Source organism: Grammomys surdaster, unplaced genomic scaffold (assembly GCF_004785775.1).
Source record: "Grammomys surdaster isolate TR1022 unplaced genomic scaffold, NIH_TR_1.0 328, whole genome shotgun sequence".
In the NCBI taxonomy this organism is placed as follows: domain Eukaryota; kingdom Metazoa; phylum Chordata; class Mammalia; order Rodentia; family Muridae; genus Grammomys; species Grammomys surdaster.
Window position 1 is genome coordinate 2065566 of NW_021604747.1, and position 17090 is coordinate 2082655.

Consider the following 17090-nt stretch of genomic DNA (forward strand, 5'->3'; position numbering starts at 1 on the left):
CATGACTACTGACACAATGGCATGACTACTGACACAATGGCATGACTACTGACACAATGGCATGACTACCAACACAATGACATGACTACTGACAAAGTGCTGTTCTAATCAAAATGTCAACTACATATTGAAGTTTTAGAATAACAAGGACTGTAACTAAGAAAATAATTTTGAAAGGAACCACTTTGGAGGCATTGGAATGTGTAGTTTTATAATGCCACAGTGGTCAAAACAGTTTACTGAGTGTGAGACTAGCTATAGATGAAAGAATATGGAATCAGTAGTCAGCACCCACACAGACTGGTTTTTGTCAGAGGTGCCAAGACAATACAGTGACAAGGTATTTTTCAAATGTGATGCTATGCCTTGTGCTATATGGTCTACGCCTATAATCCCAGCACCCAAGAGGCTGAGGAATGAGGAACATGAGTTTGAGGCCAACCAAGCTACTATAAAAAAAACCCACAATAATTCAGAAACAAATGTGCTCCTCACAGTATGTACAGAAATTGATAGATGTTAGTGAGAAGGCTGAGTATATTAGGCAGAAAATCCTAGATAAAAATAATAGTAAAAGCATTGATGGGGGAATTTACCAAAATTTAAAATGTTTGCCCTTAAATGACATTAAGAAAAATAAAACTGGGATTAAGATCCTTGCGAAAATACATGTATATTCTGTATACCCATAAGAAGTCAAAACACATCCACACGATAACCTCTGTGTGTGTGTGTGTGTGTGTGTGTGTGTGTGCGCGCGCACACATGCTAAGTAGAGAGGAGAATAGCAATACCACTATGTTTTAAACACTAAAGTAAGTAAGGTTAGGCTAACCACAATATGCTACACTATACACCCAACAAAATCACTAAACCTTTGGATACTTAGTAACACCAAGTGTCGGCCAGGGTCTAAAGCAGCCACACTACTTGCATGTGGCTGGTGGGAATTTAGAATGTCATTGTCCCCTTGGAAAATTACCATCTAGAGAAGGTCAGCCCCACTCTGTGAGACCTAACCAAGATAAATGAAAACACAGGTCTTCCTGGAGAATTGTATGTATTATGATGCCATAGCAGTCAGGATAGTCTGTCTGGAGTTAGCCCAAATGTCTATTGCCTCTGATGGAGTGAGCAAGTCCACCCATAGCAGTGAGCTCCACTCAGTAGAAAGCACAATGTGAAGGAAGATGATGAAAATCAGAGTGGGTAGAGCAGGATGCAGGGACTACACAGGGGCAATGCATTTCCAAGCCCCTGAACTATTTTAAGTTTGAACTATGTGAGTTTGGGCATAAGCAAATAACAGTAACTCGATAAGGCTCTTAGGTAGGGACTACAAACCCAAGGGAAACTCCACCTCAGATAAAGGATGCAGCCGCTCCTGTGTGCAAGCAACAGTGAATATTCTACCCCAAACCATCTGTCTGAAAGGAAAGAAATCAATTATACTAAAATTAATCCTTGGGAAAAAACATTTCAACTTAATACTGGCTTCTATGATGATTCCCTCATTTAGTTGCAGCATAACTCAGTATCCATTTGAAATACGTCATTGCTGAAAGCCTTATGAGAATAATTTTGTGAGGCCTGACTTTGACTAAAATAGGCACTCTCCACCTGCCCTTAGATATTTTTAAGCTAAGGTAACTAAAGATCAGCACTTAATATTTCAACTGCAGGAATGACTGCCGTTTGTCAGAATAATAGTAGTGCATTGGAGACTAGATTGTGTTTGGGATGTCGGCTTCACAAAACCCTCATTTCCTCCATTAACTGGGAACAGACCCAAAACAGACTTTGTATCTGAACACAGCATCACAGAGCCTGGCTGTGTGAGGGATTGATGGAATTGCTTTTGCTCAGAACGCCATTTCTGTCATGAAATTAGTAATATTTTTTCATTCAGCATTAGAAGTAGGAAAAGAAAGCAATATTTTCTACTTAGGTGTGTTCTAGGGTGACTACAAGCTACATTTTCTTTCATCTAGATATCTAGAAAATGTTATCCTGTTTCTGAAACCCAGACCTTGGCTTTGGCACAGATTGCAGATCTGATCTGCACAGTGGATAGGCAACCCAGTCATATCTCCACTCCAAAGATGACCTAAAGACAGTGGACTGTCATACTCCAGACCAGCATGGACAGCTAATTTGTGCCCAGCACTTCCTGCAGTCATCCCAGCCCAGAGCCAAGTTCTAGAACCATCTTCTAGAGTGAACAGCGGTTCTAGAGTGAACAGCTCTAAGTTCTAAGTTTCTAAGCCTGCTCTTGGGTTGTTCCAGGCTTCCCTGGCACACACAGTCTGCTTTCTCTGTGTCTGGGATGGCCATGAACTAAAACAGGATTTTAGAATCTGGTTCACTTTATAAAATGCTTCCCCTAAGACTCCAGTCAACTTTAGGGATAATAGTGTGAAATCCAATTCAAACTAATGAAGCTACTGTTTTCCACTCTTCAAAATAAGTAACTAGAAAGTGTTCAGGCCCATCAGTACAAACTCATTTAGAAATCCTGTGTGGATCATTATAGCTAATGAACATTCCCAGTGAAAACAAATGATGGCACTTGTGCTGTTTTAAGTTAGCACAATTTGTGCTTAGTGGTTATCTTTCACTAACTAAAACCCTTAATCTAGCTGACAGAATGACATAGAACCTGTGGCACCATGCTAGACAATTGGAAAGGAGGGGCTCTAGAACTATATAGCCTTAAGGTATGTGCCTGTATGTGCGCATGTGTTTGTGCATGCATGTATATATGCATGCATGTGTGCCTATATGTGGATATGTGTATGTACATGTGTGTATGTTTATACCCATGTGAGTGCATGTGTGTATACATGTATGGGTATAAGCATACATGTGTGAATGAGTGTGTGCATGTGTGCATGTGTATGCATATGAGAGCATGCATGCACATTTATAGGTGTTCATGTTTGTATACATGCATGTGTGCCTATGTGTAGATACATGTGTGCATATATATGTACATGTATGTGTCTGTGCACGTATAGGAACACTTACAAACTGTTATGGCTTACATAGAGTGTGAATGTCCTCTAAGGCCTCACATGCTGGAGGGTCATGTGCAGGAGAAGGTGTGAAGCTCTCCATTGTCCACCCCAGTCCTAAATGCATGCCTCTTCCACCTGCCTGTTCCTGAATTGTATCCTTCCTAATAAACTAGTCACACCTAAAGAATTTTCTTTAATCTTGAAATTATTTGTAAATAACTATGTACATGAGTATGTTTCTATGTGTGGTATGACCACAAATTTATGATCACCAGGGCAGGAACCACAGAATGAACTCACACAGCAACAACCACCCAATTGGCCTCCAAATCCAGTCCTGTAAGGCCTGCCTTGAAGCATGGACCCTTAGATCACACTCTCCACAGGATGTTCCCAGGAGTCTGAAGATGGCTCTGATACTGGCTTTGCACCAGTGACTCCAAAAAGCCTAAAGAACTGTCTTCAGCTCTTGGTGGCCCAACCTGCCCCTGGCCCTTTACTGTTCTCAGTGGAACCTGTGTTTAGATGGTGGGGATCCATGGGCTTCTCCAGGGCCAGCACCTCCTACTTAGCCCTTGCAAAGGCATTCAGTCCTGTTCCTCCTGGAATGTCCCATTGACACATCCCTTGAATGAATCTGCCTTCTGTCCCCTGAGCCTTCTTGGTGCCACATGGGTCCCTCCCTGATAATGCCATGGGAGGAAGTATAATTACTGCTGAGATTCACAGATGAACTTGAAACATCTCTCAGTGCTCAAGTGTTGGAGTTGGGTTGTATTTCCCTTTCTTAAATCTTGTAGGTGGCCAACAATTATGTGGTGAGTGAACAGGTGAATAACAAGGATGGGGAAGAGGGAGTGGCGCAGGGGAGGGTGCTTTCAAGTTTTCCCTGAAGCTACTGGGTGCAGTCAAGGGGGAAATCAGTGGTCAGATACAGTCAGGAATCGCTGGACTAAGACAAAGGAACAGGTGACTTACAGGAAGTTTCCAGGTGCCCCAGGTTGTTTTGCTCTGTGACTCTTGTAGACTTTAAGGACAGGCATGTCTTGTTCTTCTGCTTTTCAGATTTATTTATATGTACATGGGTATGCTTCTATATGTGGTATGTGCACGTGAGGACGCCAGAGGTGTCCAATTCCCCCTGGATCTAGACTTACAAGCAGTTGTGAGCTACCTGACATGGATGCCAGGAACCAAACTCAGGTCCTCCACAAGAGCAGTATGTGCTCTTAAGCCCTGAGCTGTCTCTCCAATCCATGGACTTGTCTCTCTAGCCCCTAGAATGAATCTGGAGAAACTTGATTTGAGTTAATGTAATTAGGCAAGCCAGAGGAGCTTTCAGAAGCAAGGTTCATCTTGACTTGGCACATCTTGAAAAACTGCAGAAGGTGGAAACAGGAAGAGAACTCTCAAGGCAGTATACCATGAGTGACAGAGGTAGAAAGGTACAAAACAGGCAGAGAACACATAGACTGTTGGTCTACGTGGTCCCCCATAACACTTAGGGATACCAAGACCAAGAAGGAAGGTCACAAGAGCACCAGGGGCTCCTGGGGTGCTCCTGAGACACCTAAATAGACAGAAGAACTGAATATGGCTTATGCTAAGTGGCTAAGAGGAGGTTGTTTCTCTTTGACCACACTCTGCTCCTTCCCTGATTAGAGATTAGGGACAGTGCCACTGGACAAGGTTCCTTAGGGAGTAACAGTGAGATGTGTCATCAGGCTCAGCCAGCATTCCCTGACACTTCTCAGAAGCTACCCTGGCCTCATCTAACAAGCAAAACCTAAAACTGTTACAAAGAATCAAATAAATAAATAAATAAATAAATAAATAAATAAATAAATAAATAAAACATTTGTATTTAAGGAGAGTTCACCAATATTGGAAGATTAACTATCAACTCATAAAAATGATAATATTGTTCTTTGCCTTTGAAAGCCTATGAATACAATAGAAAAAAGATATAGTTTATGACAATTATATTTTTTAAAACTGTAGAGTATCTAATCAGTAAAACAGAAGAAAAATGCCCATATTTTTAACTGATGTAACACAAAAGGCCTGAAGTGATGAGCCACATTGAAGTGGAAACTTCTGGTTTCTTTAGAAAGTCAGTTGTGTTGAATGGTGTTTTGCTGGGGCAAATAGGTGAAGAATTGTTTTCCCGAAGTGGACACAGGTGAAAGGATGTTTTGTTAAAGCAAGCACATGAAAGTACGTATGATGAAGGAGCCTCTGTTAATGACAGAGAATCATGTATTGGTTTGCCTTACATGTCATTGTTGAGACCCTGTTTGTCATGACGCCATAGAGAGAAATGCACTAAAAAACCTCTGGGGGTATGCTCAGTTTCTTGCTGTCTCTGCTGACTCGGTCTGATTGGCAGAGTGGGGTCAGTTGAGATTAGACTCATGTGGAGTTTTGCTAAGACAGACTCACGTGCTGAGGCAAGAAATGTTGTAAGGCAAGACCAGTGGAGGACACGTGATGTTTAGAGGGAGTATAAATAGGACTCAATGGCCTGTGAGAGAGGCTTGCTTGCATAGCTAGCTTTCCAACACTACTTGGTCATGAGTCTTTGCTGATCTTCATTTTGTTGAGAGAGGCACAGCAAAGAACTTCTCCTGGTGTCCCTGCTGGTCCTGCTCGCTCCTATTGACTCATGCCAATTCGACTGAGGCCTGGCTGTTTCTGCTAGGTCCTGACACAGCTGCTGATTCCTGTTTGCTATCCTGACAATACTGAACTGGATGCTGGTGTATTTGGGAAGTATTTGAGAGTGGATCAAGTTGCTGCTGCTGAATCCTGTGCACTGAGCTGTTGATTTTCTGACAACGCAGATAGGATTCGCCCCAAAGAACAGTTTCTAAACAGGTCCACTTTCCCCATATCCTAATAACCTTTCTTTTCCACTACCTCTTGTGGGTGGTGGGCTAGAAGGAGGTTAAACCATTTAAGAACCTATTGAGGTAATTATTAAAAACAGCAGCATCTGATCTGGCTTGTAGTTACAGAGCTGCCATGTTCTCGACTAGGCTAGGCCTGAGGTCACGAGCAGCATGTTCTCACTGCTGCTGCTGCTGCGGCTCAGGCCTCCAACTCAAGCCGCCAGAGACACCAGCCCTGCCACCCACGAGAGACACTGCTGGTGTGGGGGATGGCTCTGCCAATCTTCCACGCTGTCTCCACAAGGCTGGGCTTAGCCCAGACCATCCCTCCAACCATGTAAGCTCAGTACAAATGAGACTCTGATGCTTAGATTATCCAAAGGCTTTATATGTTTGGTAATGCTCAATAACAAGATGCCCACTCAATCAGAGGTGTAACCCAATACCCAACCTAGATATACCAACTACCTTTGACTGCTAGAGACATGTGCACATCCCCTTCCATGTTCCCTTCTCTCCGGTCTCTCTCCCCTAGCTCCTCCTCTTTCTTCTCCTCTTCTTCTTCTTACTCCTCCTCTTCCTCTCCTTACTCCTCCCACCTTAGCTCCTCCCAACTTTCAGGAAAAATATCCCGCTACAAGAACCCTTATTAAAAGGAAGGTGAGGAAACTTAAAAATTACACCACATTATGGTCATAATGAAGAACATGTTACCTGAGAGTCAGTTAGTTTTTTCTTACTCAGGGCCGGAGCCAGAGCTAGAGCCAGAGGCAACCTGTGGGAGTAATAATAAACACTTCCTGCAAGAATGAATTCCTTCCGGTCCCGAGCTGAACAACAAGGTGCTGTTGAGTCACTCTGCGCATATTACAGAGGTTTTTGGTCTCACCTTGCAACCCAGGCTGGCCTGGCATTTGTAACCCTCCTGCCTCAGGCTCCTGAGTATTGAGATTACAGGTGCATGCTATCACACTGATTTTTGTATCTTGTATTTTAATGGCATCTCAGCAAGCCATTTACTCCATGGACTACAAGTTGCCTGACATACAGCCTCCTCTCAGCTTGAGCTTGCAGCCCAGACACAGCCTTGTCTCATGAGGCTTGCTGAATGTAGACTTACCTTATCATCGAGAGATCAAGGGACTGGAAACCTTTCATCCACCGGTTCTTAAGCACTGTGAACGAGTTTTGCATCTTAAAGATCACCAAGGCCTCCTGTAAACTAAAAACTAGGAACTTTCTAGAAAAATTAAAAACAAACAAAAAAACTTTGAGATGTTGTAATACACCAAACTTTCCTAGGTATAATGCAAAACAAAAACACAAACAAAAACAAAACAAAACAAAAAAACCTGATTTGAAGGGAGAGTGGCACTATAAATTGGAGTTCATTAAAAATTTAAAAATTTGATCTTCAAAAGACACCAAGAAAAGGCTAAGGAGATGGCTCGGAGGAGGAAGATCTTGGTGTACAAGCATGAAAACATGAGTTCGGATCTCTAGCACCTACAGAAAAGCTCAATGTGGTGGTATGTACTTGGGAGCACAGCACAAAGACAGATCCCAGGGTCTTACTGGCCAGCCAGGCCACCAGTTACTGAGCCCCAGATTCAGTGAAAGACACTGTCTCAAAAAAAAAAAATAAGGTAGAGAGCTTACAGGAAGAGGCCCAACATGTATTCCTGGTTTCTATATATATAGGTGAGAAAATATACACAGCACACACGTAATTGTATAAAGACATAATTTTAAAAAAATAAAATATCACAAAAGAAAATATTTGTAAATCATATATCCAATCAATAACTTGTACAGAGAATATATCTTAATATTCTCAAAATTCACAAAACAACCCACCCAATTTTAAGAATGAACAATATACTTATGATGCTATTTCATCAAAGAAAAAACAGAGATACAAATGGACGGAATAAAACTCACTCAGCATCAGCAGTCAAGAAGAAAGTGGCAAGTTAAAGCCAGAGGCAGGAAAACATCACTGAGTACTTGTCAAAATGGAGGGGACAGGGACTGAGCAGGACACAGCCAAACCCTTCCACCCCTCCATACACTGCACAAGACACCCTCAGAAAATGGTGGTGGAGCCTTAAAGAGTTAAATATATGCTTGCCTCTGAATCTCAGAGTCTCACACCTAAGCATCTGCCCAAGTGAAGTGAAAAACCTCTTAACTCAAAACCCAGTCAGTGCAAATGTTTTCAACATGTCTATTCCAAGCTGGAAACAACCCAACCACCAAAGTTCACCAGTTCAGTGGTGAAAAAGGAAACATGGTTCAGCTGCAGAAAAAGAAAAATCATCAACAAGAAAAAACGCTTAAATGAAGCAAACTTGAAAGAAAGAGAGTGAGAAGAACCAGGCTCAAAGGGGCACAGATTCCTGGTGTACTAACAGTCTCTAGCAGATTTGAGACCTGATGGCCATGCAGTCTCTGTGGAATGGTTTCTTGTCTTAAATTTCTGGCCCTTGTGAATTTTATCCCTAAAAATTGCTGCAAATATATGTCTTCCCTCATTCCTGGCTCCCTTTAACTCCTTCCTTCTGCACATTTCTGCACCTTTCTTCTTCTTCTCTGTGTCTTGCTATCTCTCTCTCTCTCTCTCTCTCTCTCTCTCTCTCTCTCTCTCTCTCTGTCTCCTCTCTCCCTCTCTCTGTCCACCCCCCCCCATTGTTGGCCAAGCTTTCTGCTCCTGACAGTTACCAGTGCCTGGCCCACTCACAGAGAAGCAGAGCTGAGCACTGGAGGAAAGCTTACACTATATCCAGCCACACAAAATATCAGTCAACGTTTTGTACACTGACCCAAGTGCCAAGTTTCCACTGGGAAGAGCTTGGTTTCTACAGGAAAATACCCAACTTTCAGAGCACTCCATGGCCCTGGGTTGAAGATATCTAGACAGTTTCCTGGAAACATCTTACTTCCTTCATGGGGGCTTAGTTTCCTTTCTATCTCTGTGATAAGTATCATGACTGACAACCTCTTAGAGAGCAAATGGCTTAAATGTTGCAATTGGCAGTCCATCATGAAGGGAAGTCAGGGCAGGAACTCAAGGTAGGAAGTGAATAAAATAGCCATGGAAGGATGCTGCTTACTGCCTTGCTCCCCAGAGTCCGCTCGGCTTGCTTTTTATACAACCTAAGGCCACTTGTCCAGAGATGGCACTGAGCTCTCACCAGTCATCAATCAAGATAATGCCCCACAGACATGCTCACCAGCAGTGTGATGAAGAAAACCACTCAACTGAGGTTCCCTCTTTCCAGATGACTAGTTTGTAACAAGTTGACAAAAGCTAATTTGTCTTAATGAATAAACGCATCACTATTAAATAATAAACCTTTCTTGTTTGTCCCCAAGATCTATGCTAGTATCACAACATAAAACGCTATAACTTTAGACGTCCCACAGTCTTTTAAAAATTCTAACACTTTAAAAGTTCAAAGTGTCTTTAAAATAACCAAAGTCTCTTAACTGTGGGTTCCTGTAAAATCCAAAATAAATTAAATACTTTTTTATTTCAAAATGGCAGAACAAGGTCACAGTTAAAATCAGATCAAAACCAAACCAAACCGGAACAGTGTAAATAACTCAGTGTCCAATGTCTGGAACTTAGCCTTATTTACAGACTCCAGAGGCCTTGGGCAGCCTCACTTCTTGGGCTATGCCATCTGCAGCACACACTATGGCCTCTCCTGGGCTCTTCAGAAACTCCAACTCTGCCACATGGTGTCAAACTTCAGCTTCTCTCTGTAACTCCTTTAAATTCTTCAGCTTCCATGGTGCCAAAACTATCACCACAAAGGAGATGCTTACACATTACCGATTTGGCTTCCAGCATAAGATGCAACCTTAGTCCCCTTTGGACCAAAGCTACTGTCTGCTGACCCTGAGGAAATACTTCCCAGAAGATGTCACCTCAGTGATGCTGCTCTCTAGTTAATCACAGCTGATTTCTCAGTTCCAGTTGACCATCATCAATTGTTCCAGTAGAGCGAAGGGTTCACTTCAGTGGTTTTGGTCTCTTGTCAATCACAGCTGACTCCTCAGCGCCAGCTCACCAGAAATCACAGATTCTTAATTCAACTAACAGCCCCTGTAGAATCTGTAAAAGACTCTAAAATTTCCCTCGGAAACCTCACAAGCCAGGCCTCTGTTATCAACTACTCCTAAGGTTCTTATCTTCCAATTTCCCACAACATCTCAGTAAGCTCTGGACACTCAGTGTGTGTCTACCCCCAAACTCCAACCTCCTCCAATCCTTCCCAAACAACACAGTGGGCTCAAAACTAGCTGAGGTAGGGTTTGGTCCCTGAATATTTAAGGGACCAAAAAGAGTGTAAGAAGTTGGTGCTCAGGGAGGGAAAGAATGAGGAGGGGCCTGATCCCTGAAAGGGAAGAGTCATGTGATCTTCAGTGTGTGCTTGAGCATCCCAGACCTTGTTGTCCAAGGCCATGGTCTCAGTAGGGTAGATGAGGAACTGTGTGAGGAAGTGAGAGAGTGTATGAAGATGAGCACAGAGAACAACACACATAAACCAACTCCTCTCCTTGCTGGCCCATGAGCGAGCAAGCGGGCTCAGCAGTGCTTAGCTGGAATGAGGGGAGCTGGCAGAGAGTGAGTGGGTTGGGCCTGGGCTGACACAACATCAGAGAGGAAAGAGCTGGGGTGCATCATCTTCTAGCGACAAAAGGTTTGTGTCTACGTGATCATGTGGGGTCACAAAGGGGTCTATGTGATCATGTGGTTGCATGTGTAAAGTTCAAGTACTTCCCAAAGATGGAGTGCGAAGCTGGGCTCTGACCCTGCTAGGATCTGAATCTATGGCAGCAGGCCCAGAAGCCAAAAGGACCTCAGGGGCCCTGTGAAACCTTCCAGAGTCCCCTCCCCACCCACCCCCTACCCCCACCCCCAACCCCCACGCCCTGAATAAAAGAAGATGGAGTCATGGCTAGAGGGTAAGAAACCAAAACACCAAGGCAGTTAAAAGGTCATTGCTGTGGCAAGGCTGCTGAGGAAGGACGGAGCCTCTGCCATCAGCCCCTCTGACCAGGCTGCTCTTCAGGCAAACACTACTGGCCGTAGCAGGAGACCCTGTCCCAGGTGGCCGTTTCCTCAGTCCGGACAGCAAGTTGTTTCAGGTGGAGAGAGGTGTCAAGGCTGAGGCAAGGGAAGGAGGGAGGCTGAGGATCCCTGCCAAGGACTTGGAGGGTGGAAAGGTCCAGAAAATTCTTAGTCCCCTGAAGGAAACCCGCCCTCTTGCGCTTGTTGTCATAAGCCTTTTTCCTCATAACCCTTCTAGAGACATGGCTGAGTTTGTCCAGATTTTGAACTCTCAGAGGCCAGCATTTGGTTTGTCTCAAATCTTTATCTTAAGAACTCTGAGGTCATTCTTCTGTTTGCTGTCTTTTTTCCAGTCCCGAGGGCTGCCTGCTTTCTCAGAAACGCTCTAGGACAGCGGTGAAAGGGGAACTTGGCTGCCTGGGGTTTTTCTCGGCATCTCTGTCATTTCCCCATGGGGCAAACCTGGAAAGATGAATGAATGACTACAGCTGGGCTGAGCTCAGAGGCTGCCCTGGGGCCCCAGAGGCTGCACTGCACTGATTGGTCAGCCTCCCTCCCTTAGTTCTTAGGTTTATCCAGAAAAAGCACCTTCCTGTCTGTCTGTGGGCTGATTATATAAATGTAACATTACATGTGGGTTGGCTCCTAGTGGCCTGGGCATCAGATTGGCTGTAAGGCTGTGGGATCAGGTTCCAATCCACTTAGGGCACCAGAAACCGATCAAAATGTCCTTTTATCCCCTGTAGGGGCACCATGATGACATTTACGAGACATGGGATAAGATCTTTTTTCTCTGAGACTCTGGCTCTGTGTCACAGAATGAAATTAGCTCAATTTAATTACAGATAACAAATGGCCTGCTCAGATCCCTAGTGTACAGCAATCCAAACCCTCTGAGGGCCTCTACCCACCCAGGTAGCCAACCTGCTGGGGCTAACATATCTCTCTGAAGACCACCCCCCACACTGGAAGAGGTGAGCTCCCACTTCCACTATTGTTTGTTTATCTTGGCAACTGTTGCTAGGGCCTGTGGATGTAAATCACTAAAGCAGAGCAGGAATGAAAGAATAAAGAGCCCCAGAGAACATCCAAGGTTCAGGGCTCCCAGTCTGCTGCCTCACCACACAGGAGGCCTTTGCAGGCCACAATCATTGCCAACACTTGGTACAACCCCAGCTTCCCCCATCAGGCATGGCTCAGCCCCAGGAAGGCAGAGGGTGAGCCCTGAGCCAGTACCCCGGTGCTATGCTGGCTGCACAGTGCTGCGGCTGGTTCCTGCTGGGAACAGCACAGGAAGGGACCAGTCATGTAGTTCAATGGTAGAGGGCCCAGAGTTCTATTTCCGGTACTTTAATAAATTATAACTGAAAGTACTGTGTTTGTGAGCACAGTCATTCCTGGCCATGGCCTGCCTGGGAGTCTGTAGTTCCTCTACACTTGTACAGTAATGTTTACCTAGCAAATTTTCTGAACCAGGCTCTGCAGAGGTGCTGGGGATTCTTCAGGAAGTAAGATAGCCTCTGTTCCTCAGAGCCTGCAGGCTGAGGAAAAGAGGCCTGTGTGGCTGAGTCTGCCCTGGAACATTTGGGGCTAGCCTGCTGGGTTGCTTGCCCTCCTTTCTGAGATTCAGAAATACTCTTAGATGCAGCGTTTCCCTGAGTTGCTAAGCAAATTAGATCAGTGGTTTTCAAACTTTGGGTTGTGATCCTTTTGGGTAGACTGACGGTTTCACAAGGCTAGCCTAATTAAGACCGTCAGAAAACACAGATACTTACATTATGATTCAGAACAGTAGCAAATTATAGTTATGAAGTAGCAGAGAAATAATTTTATGACTGGGGATCATCACAGCGGGAGGAACTGTATTAAAGGGTCCCAGTGTTAGGAAGGCTGAGAGCCACTGGTCTAGATATACCTGAGGGGAGGTGGGGGAAGGTTAGCACTTTCCCCAAATGTGGGAAAAAACAGGTTACACCTGCAGTATCAAAAATCAGTTGATTGGAATTAAGAGTCTCTGCATTAGAAAACAACAACAACAACAAAACAAAAACACTCTTGTTTTCCTTTGCTGGCTTGGACAGAGGTCAACACATTGAGGTAGGTCACAGACACAGTCTGACTGGAATGGGTGGTAGCATCTTCCCATGGGGAAGCCTGGGGAGAAGAATCTCAGAAATCCAGAGGCAGGAAATGAATTGGGAAGGGGTCACGGTTGTCTGGGTCATCTGACTTGTATGCCATCCTCCCCTCCCCCAGGCTGAGCACTCCTGCTTTCTGTAGCACACCGTACCACACACCGGCCGTGCTTATGTCACCTTCACACAAACGAGTCATTTCGGAAGAGGAAACAGTTGAGAAAATGCCCTCACTAGGTTTCCCTATGGCCCTTAACCTTGTGGTGCATTGTCTTTTCTTTCTTTCTTTTTTTTTAAATGTTGACAGATTCCTTTATTCTCAGATAATTTCAGAGCATATGTTATCAAACATATTTTCTTTCATATTAACAAATATTTTATTGACAACATTTTGTGCTAAATACTATGTTGGATCAGAACATGCTAGTTTTTACTGACTTACAATTAAGCTGGTACAATGATTTAGTTTTTAAATGATGAAAGGAAAATAATACTAAATATATTTTAGTTTAAAGTCCATGTCAACATTTAACATATTCATATTTAAGATAAACCTAGGTGGTACTTTCTGTTTTTTTCTTTTTTTTTTTTTACTGGATATTTTATTTAGGTGGTACATTTTCTTGATTGACAGTTTGTGTGGGAGGGCCCAGCTCACAGTTAGCAGCGCCATCCCTAGGTTCTGGGTGCTATAAGTAAGTAGTGTGAGCAAGAGCAAGACAAGAAGCACACCTCCACGACCTCTGCGTCAGCTCCTGCTTCCAGGTTCCTGATCTGCCTGAGTCTCTGCCCTGACTTTCCTGGTTGATCAACTATATAAGCTGTAAAGATGAAATGCCCTTCCTCCCCAAGTTGCTTTTGGTTGTGGTGTTTTATCATAGTAATAGAAGCCCTAAGTAAAACATTCCCTCTCCTACTGAGAAAGAGTTGTAGAGGTTGCTTGGCAGGAAGTACAGCTCCCCATTCCATTGTAAGCAAGGCCAGGACTGCAAAGAGCAGAGGAAACCCAGATGCTCAGGACACGCCAGCTCCCACCCTGCCTCGAGGATGCAGATACACAGACAACCAGAGCAGAATCAAGGAAAGGGACAAGGGAGAGGGCCCGCTCTGGCTTCTGCCCTAGTCCCCAGGATATCTGTGCCTCATTGACATACCCACAGGTAGCCAGTCTGAGTTGCCACCCTGCAGGCTTCAACAGGCTGCCACCTGGAAGAAGAAAAGGACAATTCAAGCCCTAAAGCCTGGAGATGCTGGTCATATGTGAATAGTGGGAACAGGGAATGGAGTCCCTGTCCCTGGACATTGCCCCAGTCTTCACCAGTGAGTGTGGATGGGATCACAAGGTCCTAAACCTCAATTCTCTGTTGGACCATGCAGAGCTAGCATTCATGAGAGAGGTAGAAACGACAGCTGTGTTTCATCTACTGGCGGGCTGGCCAGGACAAGAGCTGCCTCCACCCCAGGCCTCCCACACAAGAGCAAAGAGTTCCAGTCCCTCCACAAGGTACAAAGCTCCTCCCCAACATTACTCTCCATTCCCCAGGGCAGGGCTGCCTGTGTGAAGCACTGTGACTTCATCTGCTTCTAGGCAGCCAGGGGAGGTGACCTCACAGTTTCCGTCTCTGTGAGCAGAGAGGAGAAGAGAGAGGCTTCCTTCCACTGACCCAGGCAAAGTGTTCCTGGAAACTTCATGGTCTCCCAGACACACAGCCTCACCTTTCCTGTTCCTTCCAGCAGCAAAGAGGTATGCCAATTCCACAGCCATTTGGAACTGATGAAGGTCTTTTCCCACGCAGCATCCACTGCAATTTAAATTGTTCATACTTCTTAGTGCCCCATAGAAACACTTCATGATGTACTGAGGTTTTATTGCAACAATGTTTAGGTGACAAGAAAAGAAAAAGAGAGGAACCCATACAGATGTGTTCAACTGCACAGCTGGCACACAACAGAAGACAATACAGTGTGTCTATTAGATAACATCTATACTATGAGATACTGTGGAATCAATAGTCTGGGTGTGATGACACTTGCCTATAATTTCAGAACACGGGAGACTGAGGCAGAGGGACTGAAAGGCCTGAACTACATAGAGAAACCCTGTGTCAAAAAAATAGTATTCAGTTATTAAAATGAAAAATAAGAGGCACAGGTTCACATATAGGGAGTTCATAGCATTCTGCTAACAAAGAGAAAATATTGTTTGCAGCCCAGTTTCATTCCCTAACGATACAACTCAAAGTGGGCAGAGAGACAGAAGTGTTTGTACATTTTTAATGACTCAAGGAGTATATAAAAGAATGCACATTGAATTATTAACATTCGTTCCCCCAAAGCATGGATGGAGTTTGTCCTGCTGTATCTTTGCATTTGCTATACTTGAATTTTGTTATAAGCATTCTACAGCTTAAAAACTAAAGGGTAGGGGAAAAAAATGAAGAAAAGTGTGGCCCCTCTGCTTGCTGCTCCCTCTCACAGGACAGATGGCTCCGTACATAGTGGAGTTTCTGACCACATTCTTCCAGTTGCTCTGTGGCCAAGAGACAGGTAACTGTCTGAATCAGTGCTCTATTGCTGTCAAGAGAGACACCACGACCATGGCAGCTCTTATAAAGGAAAGCATTTCACTGGGACTGGCTTACAGTTTCAGAGGTTCAGTCTGTTATTATCATGGCAGGAAACATGGCAGCAGACAGGCAGACATGGTGCTGAAGGAGTAGTTAAGAGTTCTACAGCCAGATTGGCAAAAGCAGGAAGAGAGAGCCACTGAGTCTGGCTTGAGCTTTTGAAACCCTAAAGCCTGCCATCCAGTGACACACTTTCTCCAACAGGCCACACTTTCCAATCCTTCCCACATAGTGCCACTCCCTAAAGACTAAGCATTGAAATGCATGGGCCTATGGGGCAGTCTCTATTCAGCTCTCCACAGTGACCAAAGAGTTTTGAGCCACAGCTGTCTCCTCCCTGCTTTTTGCCCCTGCATCTTACAACATCAAAGTCCAACGGTTGTTGCACACCTAGAATAAGGCTCAGAACTGAGTCCCTGGGACAGCTGAGCTAGTGTTGTGGGTAAGGATAGTGCACTTTTCATCCAAAGTGCCTTTGCCCAGACTCTCACAGAAGGAGTTTAAGGTTTTTTAACTGGGATCTCTATGTATGAAGTCAAATCAATTCTACCTAATACTAGAAACAAAAAACAAAAACAAAAACAAAACATGGCTCTTCTTCTTCTTCTTCTTCTTCTTCCTCCTCTTCCCCTTCTCCTCCTCCTCCTCCCCCTCCCCCCCCCCCCCCTCCTCCTTCTCCTTCTCTTTCTTCTCTTCTTTTTCTCCTTCTCCTCCTTCTCCTTCTCCTCCTCCTCCTCCTTCTCCTTCTCTCTCTCCTTCTTCCTTTTCTTCTCCTTCTCTCCCCTCCTCCTCCTCCTCCTCCTCCTCCTCCTCCTCCTCCTCCTCCTTCTTCTTCTGAATTAGGCTAGGTGTAGGTGCTAGGCCCAGAAGCAAATGAGAGTACTTTGGGGAACTTGAACTTCAGGCAGGAGGTAGGGCATATTCTCTAAGAATGAAAGACAGAAAGGGGCGGGCAGGGGGGAGGGGATGGGACAGAAAGAGAAGAGAAGAAGTGAGGAAAGAGGATCCTGAAGCCCTGGGCTGCTAAGTACTCACCTAGAACCAGCTAGCTAGGAGCAAGACCAGCCTTGCCCCTAACACACGAGCCCCAATCCTGGCATCCAAGGTTTCTCGGGGATTCTAGTGCTTCCAGGTGCAGCTTGGGCCTTGCTGAAAGAGAGGGCCAGCAGCTGGAGACTATGGAGCCAAGGAGAGCCCCACCTGAGGAGCATACCTCACGATCACACAGGTCACACAGTCTTGAGGGCCCCTGGAGGTCTGTACCCTCTCTTTGATTCTTCCTCTCCTTCCCTTGAGCTAGAGCTGTGTGCTCCATAGAAATCCATGCCATAGTCATTCTG